Raw genomic sequence first — 12,157 nt, forward strand, 5'->3', positions numbered from 1 at the left:
AAACAACGTAAGAGCTCGGTTTCCACTGCATCTTTTACTTTTTTTTTCCCCTCTCCAAACAAAGTAGAAGTAAAACTGAGGTTTAATGTGATCTGTTTTGACAGAAAGATAATATTCAGCTAGTAATTATAGCCACCACCTGCACATTGCTCTTGCCAGCAACCTATATTGGAAGAGAAATGTTTTCCAAGGCCAGGCAGTTAGCACGTAGCTCGCAATGTGGACATGACTCGCAATTGAGCCAGAAGAGCTTGGTTCCCCATCATTTTAAGGTACTGCTTAAATAAATCTGAAAGGGACCACTGCTTCAAAAGACTCTCTTAGCTTCATTTAAAGTACATCCTGCATTGCCAGGTCACCAAGTTGTACTTGGGAAATTTATGGAGGAATTCTCCAGACTCCCCAAGCAGCTATTCCCCAGCCTCAACATCCTTCTCCTTGAAGACAAACACGCATTTTAAACCACAAGGTGAGTGAGAAAACTGTTTAAAACTCCAGTTCAATTTGGAAACATTCAGAGACCAATTTAACAACCAGGAACTGTGAAATTGACTCTTCCTTCTTGCATTCTGGTGGGAAAGTTCAACAAGACAAAATCTGCATTTGAAAATGGATAATTTAATTACCTGGGCCCCATTACTTCCTTGGTTCTGGTGTAATTGATCAGTTTAAAAGGGAACCTGTGCCCAAGAACATTATCTCTGGAGATGGAACATGAAGCAGCCGTGCACTGGGTGCTCCCTCATCCATCACAGCCTCAGCAAACATCTCCACTTCATTCTTGTGGATACTCAATAGCAAGATGAAACCTTTTCTTATTCAACAATGCAGAAGTTCCACTGGCTAAAATAATCAATTCTTGACATATACGAAATTAATCTTTATTAAAAAAATTCCTAGAAGCCAAGCACAGCACAGCATCCTACACCTGAAACAATGCTTCAGGGGCAATGCAGGCTGACCCTAAGTGCCAGCAGGCAGACACAACTCGGGAGACACCTGAAGCTATAACAAAGATTCATCACACTGTGCCTCCCCAAATCCTAAGCTTAAAACACTCACCACCCCCTTTCCTTGGGATCTGGTTCTAAGCCAGACTTTAGACTGAATCAGCCCAAGCCCACGGGCCAGCCTGTTGAGTTTGCAACAGGTCGGTGTCCAATACAGGGCAGAAAGGCTGCGTGGGTGCAGGTAACTCCAACCACTGCCAAGACCCACTAGAGCTTATTCAGCAATATTATTTTTTTATGCATAGGGTAAATATAAGCACAAAACCCCACCAACTGTTACAACAAATTGAATCAAGCCACAGAAACCATACTGCAAATATTATTCGCTCTATCAAAGAAACAGTCCTGCTTAGTCAAAACAGAAGATAAAATGCAAACATAAGATTAAATATTACAGAGCAGATAGAATCTCGCATTTGATTATTGCAAAACATTTTGATAGGACAACGGAGAAACCTTTTTTCCTAATCTCCCAATACTGTGACCTATTTCTATAAATGCTGAGTGAACTGATGGATTATGACTGCGCTGACATTCAGAAAAAGTGAGATATATGTTAGGTTTCCTTCTCAAAATAATGAATAATATTTGAAATTCACATCTTACAGATAGCACAGGCGTTCAGGCACGTTCTTCTCGAACTAGCTTGGAAGATGATTGTTTTAATACACGAGAAAAGCTCAGCAATGGGAGACAAACGGGCAATTTCCTCAGCCATTGCATGGCACATGGAAAAAAAACATCTTCTGTATTTCAGCCTCAGCTCAAACGTGATGTTAATGTAGATAAAATTTAAATGCCAGAGATGTCTATAAAAGCAGTGGCAATACTTAAACTCTCTGAACTGACTCTGTTACCAAAGGTTTCCTTGATATAATAAGTGTGAAATTCAACTTCCTTACAACTCTCCACACCACGCCAAAGCAAATTACTGAGATCCTTTCTTCCCCTCTTAGGACAGATTGATAATTCTTCCAGCAGAAACTGCACCAAATACAACATAAACCATCTCTCTAAAAGATAGAATAAAAAAATAAAAGAAATAAAAGAAACAAAAGAAATAAAGGGAAGAGAAAAGAAGAAAAATAAAACAAAAAGAAAGTTATATTCCTTAGTGACAAAAAACAGGATTTGAAAGTAGGAACCCAGCAGCCAATGCCATTCAAGTTCGAAATGGGCATTCATCTTCCACACTGATGACATCTATGGCTTATCAAAAAGTAAATGCTCACTCAAACCAAACATTTAAGAAAAATAAAATAAGCCCAAAGTTCTCCATTCGACATAAGCTTGGGGAGCCGGCATTTTTAAAATTCGTTGCAAGTTCAAAGTAAACCTTTTAAGCCTTAAAGAGAAAAAGTCATTTCTCTTTATCAGCCCATTAATGCTCCTTGTTCCACATGCCAGTGAATAAGATGCCAACATCTTTCTGTTCTGAGCTCTTGAGGCTCTTCATATTTTGCTCTTCTCTTCTGTAATCTACTTTAATGTAATCTAAATGATAAAACTTCATTTTCCAGAATGTTCTTTGAAAGACGGAGAACAATGACGGCAGACAGCGAATGCTGAAGCTGTAAGAGACATTTTAGTAATTTGCTTTGAGAAAAATTACAACAGCAGCTCACAGCTCCTCCTCCGTGATCCAAGGAACATTATTTTAATTGTTCTGCTCTTTCGGTAACCAACTTACCACCTCACAGATACCCAAAAAGTAGCAGGAGAAGCAAACAGAACGCCAGAAGCTGTCTGTGCGTCAACCTGGGAGGAAAACCAGAAGTCCACAGTGGCCCAGAGACAATTAGAGGAGCATCACAGTCTGGGTCATGTTGCAGCTCAGGAAAAGATGAGACATTTGCACACAGCAGGGACAACTGTCAGAAACGAGAATTGCATCAAAGGGAACACGCTGAGAAACAGAGCACGGATGGGAAGAACATTGAGGAAGCGCAGAGGGAGAGCAGTGACAGTGCTACTGCACATCCATAACAGCAAAAAGAAGCGTACTGCAACTATCAACATCTTTGTGACACGGTCCAAAATAAAAAGGTTAGTGCACGAGCTAATGAGGCAAAAAGGAGCAAGGGAAATTGTTTTGTGGAAGACATTTGGAGGAAGAAAACTACACCCGTTCCTGAGCCTTGACAACTTGCGTCCTTCGCGATGCATTGACAGACAGCACGCATAAAGACACACCGCACTGGAAACTTAGGGAGGTGAATAAAAATCTTGTTTTCCTTTTTAGTTCTCCTCTCCGTGTTTTAAGAACCAACATGAAGGCATAAGTACACAAAGAAAAGAAATTTGGGGTTTGGCAAAGTAAAAATTGTTTTCATCTTACATGAAAAAGGAAAAATTAACCCACTGTAAAACATTGCTGGAAAGACGGGGCCAGCTCTCAATACCAAACAGAGTTGCCAACCAACAAATTTAAGGCAGGCAAACAAGAAAAAACAGTAAGAAAAGATGTTTTTAGTGGTACAAGTATTTCAGCTTAAAAGTAAAGGTTTTAGCTTTTGTTAAAATAAATTCTTTTGACATCTTACTCTGCTTTCTTTCTCAGCCCCTTCAGAACACACTGAGGCAGCTGGATCCATCCCCTGCTCGCCCTGCGCTATGGCTGCGATGTGCACGAGTGGGAACCGAGGCACTGATACTGCTGTTAGCTGCTAGGGGGCTACCACATTCAGAAGGAGCAATGATACAAAATATTAACACCTTTAGGGGAAGTTAACACATGAACTATATTTCATTCAAAGCTTTAACTGTGTCTTCTTTATAGCCATATGAAATACTGTTACAGAAAATACTACATGGAACAGAGTCCATAGAAAAGTCAGTAGAAAAAAAACAGCTTTGTTTCTGACATCTATTTTTCCCAAGTCTTCAGCTAACATTTGCAAACTTTCTCTTGGATTTCGTGCTTTCTCCGAGACCTTTATACATTTCACCCTCATCGGGCTTCCATAAATCAAAAAGCATTCAAAAATAAATGGTCCATACATCATGATGCTGCTCTACATACAGGGCAGTCCTGAATCATACTGAATTGATAATAAAGTCAGATGAAACGGGTAAGAAGCAGCCAGATGTTTGGAGCTTCATTGGTACACAATGTTTTGCCATTGAGGCAGTATTTAACTTTACTCCCTAAGCAGGGGTATAAATATCAGGCACCGAAATTCAGTTCCTTCACAGTGAACAGTTAAAAGAACAGAAATAAGACAAATTTTATGTCCCGGCAGTGATCCAGGGGCCTTAATTGAGTGACAGGAGGTAGGATTTACTGAAAGAAACTCACACCAGGCACCCTCTCCTTGCTCTCAGCACGGGGCCAGCTTTGCTGACTGCAACAGCCCACCGGAGCCAGCCACAGGAACATCGCCAAAGCGCAGAGGCCGGGGTGGCTCCAGCCTAGCAGGTATTTAATCAAGCACGCAGCGTGAGATTTACTGTCACGCTAATAAACATGCTTTCTACAGCCACCAGCTAGATGAGAATGAAAGCAATGTCTTAATTTAACCATAAATAAGAGACTTCTCTGGCTTGTTTTGATTTTAATTTGAAAAATGAATAGTTTGTCACATACATACATCACTGAGTTCTGGAAAGCCAAATCTTTCAAGAGTGAGATAACTCCAGGCATGAGTCCTTCTTCTAAGCCTCTAAACCTGGAGTGTCCATAACATCAAAGCTTCTATTAAAGACATTTATTTGGTGAGTAAAACTTTTACTGATATTTTAAAACCACTGAAGCCACACTGCTTGTCATATGCTTCGTAACTTGATAACATTGCCATCTTCTGTAAAAGTGGCTGCAGCAAAACTCAAACAGAGTTGAACGCACAAGTGATCTGTAGCAGCTTATGTACACAAACCTATTAAGGGCTTCTGCTATGTCTAAATCCTCATCGCTCTTGTTCCAAATCAACAACAAATTGGAAACATTTGCATCCTGACCCCAACTTACTCTTTTATTTGCAGTGCTCGGTAGAGAAGCACATACTAAGCATCCTTAACAAAGTGGAAGAAATTAAAAAAGCAGGAGTTAAAAACAAGAGTCCTGTACAATTATTAGCACAGTAGACAGCCTGCCCAACGCGCATCATCCGTCTCTGCACCATAAGTTTGCATGTGGCATTTGGCAATTACAGAGGACTGCCTGTTTTTAAAGAGCACTCACTGATAAGGATTTTCCACTCCCACTCTGAGATAAGAATAATCCCCACCTTACAAGTCTAAAAAGCGCCTTTCCAACACTGCGCAGAGCTGGAAACATGTGATGACAATGCCTTATGACAACAGACTGATACATCAAACTGAGCAAAGGCGTTCATTAACTTGTTTAAAATGTGTTCTAGTGTATGGTGAACAGAATAGCCCTGCTCCAATTATTTCAATAGGAGAGCCGTGCTCATTTGGTCCCTTTGCAGGTTCGACTTTTTGCTGTCGTGACGGCTCTGACCGGTGATGAAGGTCAGCCCGTGGGCCACCCGCCAAGAGGGAAACACACGGAGCTTCAGCACTAAAGGATGGCAATGCCCGATCCCTTCCCGTCAGGCCCCACGCCAGCTGTAAGCATCCAGCGCAGTGTCTGAAGCACCAGGAATGAAAAGGAGCAAAATACTGGAGAAAGGGAACTGTTTGTTTTTCCTCCCTCTCCTGACAAACAAAAATACCGAGGAAGAATTTTGAAAGAAAACCTTTTCTCCAGCCAGGATCCAAGCATCCTCTCCACAGCTGGTTTTATTTACATCATCTAATTCAAATTCTAAATGCTTCAAAGTGTTATTACACTTTTTTTCTTTGAAAATAAAAATCACAACAACTGAAACAAAACTGGGAATGAGAAAACCCAAAGATTGAAATAATTACTAATCAAAGGAGAGGCCTGTACATGGGATGGTGAAGTCACTGGCCAGCTCTACCCAGTAATTTCTCTCCGTGTCAGCTCTGATGAGTTTTATATTTCTAACATTTCATCAATTTGAATCACCAAATTCAATTTGCATCCACAGATAAACAGAAAGGGAATAATAAATACTCTCATCTGACCTTGAAGTGTGAGATAGAAAATTGCCCTCCATGATTTCATTTCAATCTGAACCATAATGAATAATGCAGTTGGCCCCATCAGTTACCGATCTATAATCACACACTTGTGGGCTGGAGGAACTCGTACCCGTGCCTAAATATGATGAAAAAAGTCAAAACTTCTCACATTTTTTGTGCTAGTCTTTTTCTGCTTCTCCCTCACTATACAGATCTGTATCCGTGCTTCCCCACCAACCCTGCTCACCCCCAGATGGAACTGTCTGAAGGATTTCAATTTGTTGCACTGTCAAAAGTGAGACGAATGCATGGCACAGTTATCTTCTCGATCCAATTCAGTATTATGTGCATTGTAAAAATTCTCCTCTAAGAGCTCTAAATTTGGTAAGCATTCTCCCTCCCAGCAAGCTGTCAAGTCACGGGCCCGACCCTACAGCTCTGGTGCGAAGCACAGCAACACAGCACAGACAACTGGTGGCATAAACACCAAGAGGAACTAAGAATATTTCAGATTTTTGCTACACATTCAAACCAACACTTATCATGAGAGCGGAAAAGTCATCTGGGAATAGGCAGCATGAGAGCTGAGGAGCTGTAAAGGATAAAGGAAAAGGATTAATAACGAGGAGTGAAAAAAAGGAAAATTTGCTTGAAGTAGGGAATGAAGTGAGTAGGAGAACAGTTGTGCTGAACCAACTTGTCAGCAAACAAATATGCTGAAATTCTAGGCTCTTGACAGTTAGATAATAGCTTATCCTAATAAAATAAAGAGGATCAAAGCGCTTAGATGAGAAAAACTAAACATTAAACTCTCCATTGCAACATAACAAGTGAGACCTTGCAGACTCGTGACTCATTTGCAGCTTCGTGAAGGTTCTACAGATCTGTTTCAAATGACCTTTCCCAATGAGACCTCATTTCCAGTGTGCATTACTGCACTCCACAGTGAAATGAGCATAGTATATTACTGTTCAGGCACACTTTTTTCCATACACAGGAATTTTAAATACCTGAATACATTTACAGATGCAAAATTGTCTAAAATATTTCTCGCAGAGCAATTCAGTGGTGGACCTCCACCGTAAGTCTCCAAAAAATCCAAAGCTACAGCTCAGCATTTCAGCAGCAAGCTGGTGTCAGTGACAACCTGACCGTGTTACGTGATCAAAACCTGTCAGGTTTTCACGGGGACTCACGAGGGAATTCATAACAGATACTTGTTGACAACAAATAAACCCAAAGAATTAAGTATTACTCCCAGCACTTACCCACGGGACACCAGAGCAGATAAAAGGAGAGGAAGGGCTGACAAACCACTTAGCTATCTGCAACGACTGCTCCGACAGACCGCTGCTCTTGGCCTTTCCTTCTTGCCCGCACCAATTTAACTTCGTCTCTTTTCCACCTCCCACCTGCTTTGACTCAACTTACATCAAAGCAGTCTAGCATGATACAAGCTACATTAAGCATAGCTCTGTAAGAAGACCTGCTAATTATTAAATAGAAAAAGTGTATTGGGAGCATACTGAGCCTGCAAAGGTCTTAAAAACGCCATGACCAAATAACCTGACCTGTAATCATGACTCTTCCAAGCACCACCCTGTCCTTGGGTAGAAACAACGTGACGTGGTAATGTGTGATCGTGATCGTTTCTATCAGGCTCTCAAAACAAACCAGGATCCTCTGCTAACGGCGTCTGTTCTCAGCAGGATCTCTGCCTCATTTCCTGCAGAATTTGGAAGATTAACGAAGCACAGAAATTGCTTAAAGAGAATGGTCTCACATGAAGGCAACCAAAAAGTCTCCCAAAAAGAAATGGTTCCAGTCCTCGCCTACAACAGAGCTCCTGGCTGATACAGGGAGCTTTTTAGAGGTAGTCCTTGGCTTAGTCATTGGGTCACTCCCAATGCTGAGTTCGAGTGCTGGGCACTGACAACACTGCCGAAATCAAAAGCAGCTACTCATAGCACGAAGTCTTGGGTAATGCTAAGTGTAAAGGACAATTTCTAAATATTCCAGAATGGCATCCGCAGAATAAGCCCAGAGTTCCTCCTCGGTTTGCATCTGCTATAGCAGAGCTAACATAAGAAATAACTAAAAAAAATAGTATTTTTTTCCTGTAGAAATTAACAAATATTTGCTCATTAAGTTGACATAATCCACCATCCCTGCCAAGTACAACAGGAACCCCGCATGGCACGTTCACAGGAAGCTAGACTAGGGATGTGCCAGGCGACTAACCCCGACACCTCCAACCTCCGAGAGCTTCACCTCACAGCCCTGCTGTTGCCTTGCAGGCAGCCATTTCCCATTTAGTCATCAAGTTCTGCCAGCCTTATTGCTAAAACATTCTTTAGGTTGGTTTTCTGCCCTATTACCACCCAGAAACGCAGAGCACTATTTGAATCTTCCACTAGTAGACTGCTAACACTGCTACAACTGATCTGCAGGGCACAGAGACCTACTTCCCTCTAATTTCCTTCCCCCAAATTAGCTCAACGCACCTTTAAACAGGAATAAAGCTGTCACTGTGGAAAGAAGAACTGTCAGAACAACTACATTTAGAGCTCAGCTACATCAATTCTCCTGCATCAATATTTTTAAACATTTAATAAAACAATGCCACATGCTACGCAATCTCTTTGCAATGAATGTTTCATACAGAAACCAGTCAGGTGCACAAGTAGATAGGCTTTATGCAGAAGTTTCATGTTGCAAAATCATTAGATGAGCATAAAAGGTTCAATATTTTGGGGGTGAAGCCATTATAGGGAAGAGTGGGTAGTCCAGTGTGGGTTCAGCAGGTACAGCATGTAAAGTTTCTGCCCTCACCAGTGCAGCACCGTAATTACCTCCCGAGTGCTGTGATGAACACATCTGAGCATGGGTACGAAGCACTCAACGGTGCTTTTAATGCAGCGGCTTCACATTGCATTAAGATGCAGAAGGAAGCCTTGTGCATCAGCAGGGTTTGTATGGGCTCACACCATGGCATCCACATCTGGAGCACTTGGTCCGTGTATCTTGAAGGCCACAGACCTCACCTCTTCCTTTCCCAGCCCAACATCACTGCCGAAATCACACAAGAGCCAATAATTTGCCTCGCATGAGCACAGCCCGGTGCTAAGCTGCCTCAGTTTCCTGTGGCATGAGACTTTTGGGGGCACTGTGGTTGACTCAGCGCTCATTTCTCTCTCTCCTGGGATGTGGAAGAAGCACAGCCTTCGCCCCACCTTCACGGCAGTTGCTCTGTAGCAAAATTATCACATGCTTATGTCCAGAAACTCCAGGCACACTGGGGTTATTTCTGCTCTGCTTGCTCCCCAAGTTCCCAGCCCACAATAATCGGGGCACAGATTTCTAACTCCACAATCATTCTTGTTCCCCTCCTCGCCTTGTAAAACTCACTTCACCCTACTGGCATCCTTTCTGCCCTCTCCACTTCCCAGGGAACAGTGGAGACCAGCCCTGATAAACACTGCCCAAACCCTCACAACACTGTCACACGGTGTCTGTCCGGTACTCCACAACTAGGAAAAACTGATTTGATGCAGAAAATCAGATATTTAGCTGCACTATATTCTGCTACAGCTGTCTGAGAAGAATGAAAACAATCATGAGTCTGCAAAATCATGAGTGGCAGGAGGTGAATGAGGAGCTATTGTTTGCTGCCTCTTTCAATAGAAGAGCTAAACAAATTAATGGAGGCAAATTCATCACGGGCTGTTAGCCACTAAAAGGTATCACCTTTGGCTCAAGAAATCCTTAGACTTCAAACTGTGGAAAAATGTGAGAAGTATCACTCTACATTTGCTCTTTTATTTGACTTTCTCAAAGCTTTTGGAACCGGTTCAGGCGGATCTTTGTTCTAATTGCAAATTTGGGGAAGAGGGGTAGGGGGAGGGTTTGTTTACTTTGAATGCACACCAGCACATCTCATCTAGCTGAAATTTTACTCTGGTACACTTTTTTTTATTGAATTTTCCTGGGTGACTATGCAGTCATCTCATCTCTTTCATACATGAGTCATATTCAATTTCCAAACTATAAATTAGTAGCTGAAGGAAAAAAAAAATAAATCTTTTCTCACAGATGCAGTTTGCCAGCTCTTGGCAATGGCAGCAAGCAGTCCACCTGATCAGTGTGTGCTGCCACAGGCTTCCCATTGAAAAAAGTATTCAAGAATTGCCAAAAAGCTCCTCGTACCAAGGAATTAAGGCTGTATCTGTCTATCATAATTGTGTTCAGGCTTTCTCAGCCATTGGAAATGATAAGGCAATCTGTAGAGAACTGCTTTATTTCTGTCGCACCACGTTGCAGGCCAAAAGCCACCGCAGGACACAGCCACCAGCTCCAGCTCAGCTACCACGTTACCCTCTCAGGCTAGCAGACACACAGCACTCCCTTCCCGAGATCTCCGGGGACAACAGCAAGCAGGACCACCAAGGAAAAGTTTCAAAGATCCAAATTTTTCCAAGAACTCTTCTTTTAAGAAACACATATCTAGAGAAACCAAACACAAACTACATAAAAACCTGAAGAGAATAAAAAATAACACCATGTGCGATTCTGCATCAAGTGTCCACCTGCATGTAGAGAAGAACAGAAAATTATTCTCTTTTTTTTTTTAAAAAAAAAAAAAAAGCTATTTTTTTTTTAAAAAAAAAAAGCTATTTGGAAATGCAGCCCTTCACACACCATCAGCACCATTTTTCACCATATGATGGGCAGGCAGAGCATTCCTACACTAATTTGTAACTGCACCAGCCAGAACAAGAAGGTTATTTTGCAGTTAGATGTCTTTAAAGAGATACTTGGGAAGGCTGATTTATCTATCACTTTAAAAAATAGTACTTACTGTGGGTTTTATTGTTGGTTTTCTAGTTGTTTTTTGTTGTTGTTGTTTGTTTGTTTGGTTGTTGTTGTTGTTGTTTGGGGGGGGATGTTTGGTTTTTTTTTTTGAAAGCAAAGCAAAAAAAGATAATGTTGCTGCTGTGTTTATTTTGGCAAACACCATTATAAAGGAAAGGCAGCGTTTTCAGGCTCATCCACATCATGGACTGGGCATGAACGCAGAAGCCAGAAAACCTGCCTCATGCCCACACACAGCCCAGCAAAACCGATCCACAAGGATGAAGCTGCCACGGCCAGAGCTCCGCACCACACGGGGCAGGACGTGCAGCTCACTCTCCCTGCAGCTGCCCACCGCAATTAGCGGCACCGGTACCGCCGCAGCCTGCGCCTCCCACATCCAATACAGGCACTTTGGCAGCCAGTAGCTTGTCTGTGCTCAGCATGCCCTTCGATTGCCAACTGTCTTCCATTATCATCTCCCCCGCTGCCTCCATCGTACCTGATTAATATAGCCTATTCTTCCTGTTTATTTCCCTATCGATCCCCCATCTCCTGCATGGGCAAAGGCGTCAATGCAGTTAAGGGCAAGCACCTGCTTGGAGACTTCACCCTTCAGCTACTTTCCAAAAGTGCATTTTATTCTCAGTGGATAATAAGATTCTGTGGTTAAAGGAGCTTGGAGGTATCGGCATTGTCATAAAATGTTCCTTGTGTCCTACTTCACTGGAGCTGACAAACTCGCTGCTTGCTGTCAGTGGACTAAGAAGAAAAGAAGCACTTCTAAAGAGCTTTGGATACTTCTGCATTGCAAAGTGAAAAGGAGAAAGTGAGATATTTCAACAAAGTTCCATTTCACTCCAAAGCCTCATAAAGAAGAAAGAAAAAAGGAATGTTTCTGCACAATCACTGTAACAAGCAAGCAGCTCGCTTATTAATCTCTCCTTCTTCCACATTCCCTGGCTTGGGGGCTTGGAAAGTTGACACTTGACTTGAAAAATGCCAACTCTAAGCAGTTTATTTCCTCTTGAACTTTAAAAGCTGACTGAGACAGAAGTGACCTTTAAAAAGGCAGGGTTAGTTCTTGTACGAATTGATAGAAGGATTCTTTGCTTACACAGCACAGCAAGGTACTGAGCAAATCTCCTATGCAAACACCCCTTTCTCACCAGCAGCGAGAAAAACACCATGTTCCATCAGTCAGAAGGCTGGAGGAGAACCTGGGAGCTGGTGGCCTAAATCAAGAG

At 42.2% G+C, this 12,157-nt stretch overlaps 1 protein-coding gene across 1 annotated transcript in view; it reads right to left on the minus strand.

Moving 5' to 3' along the window:
* Positions 1 to 12,157, minus strand: part of MAD1L1 (mitotic arrest deficient 1 like 1) — a 354,917-nt gene that overhangs the window by 245,913 nt on the left and 96,847 nt on the right. The gene's annotated exons all lie outside the window — the stretch shown is intronic.

Source organism: Netta rufina (assembly GCF_964035555.1).
Source record: "Netta rufina genome assembly, chromosome: 15".
NCBI lineage: Eukaryota > Metazoa > Chordata > Aves > Anseriformes > Anatidae > Netta > Netta rufina.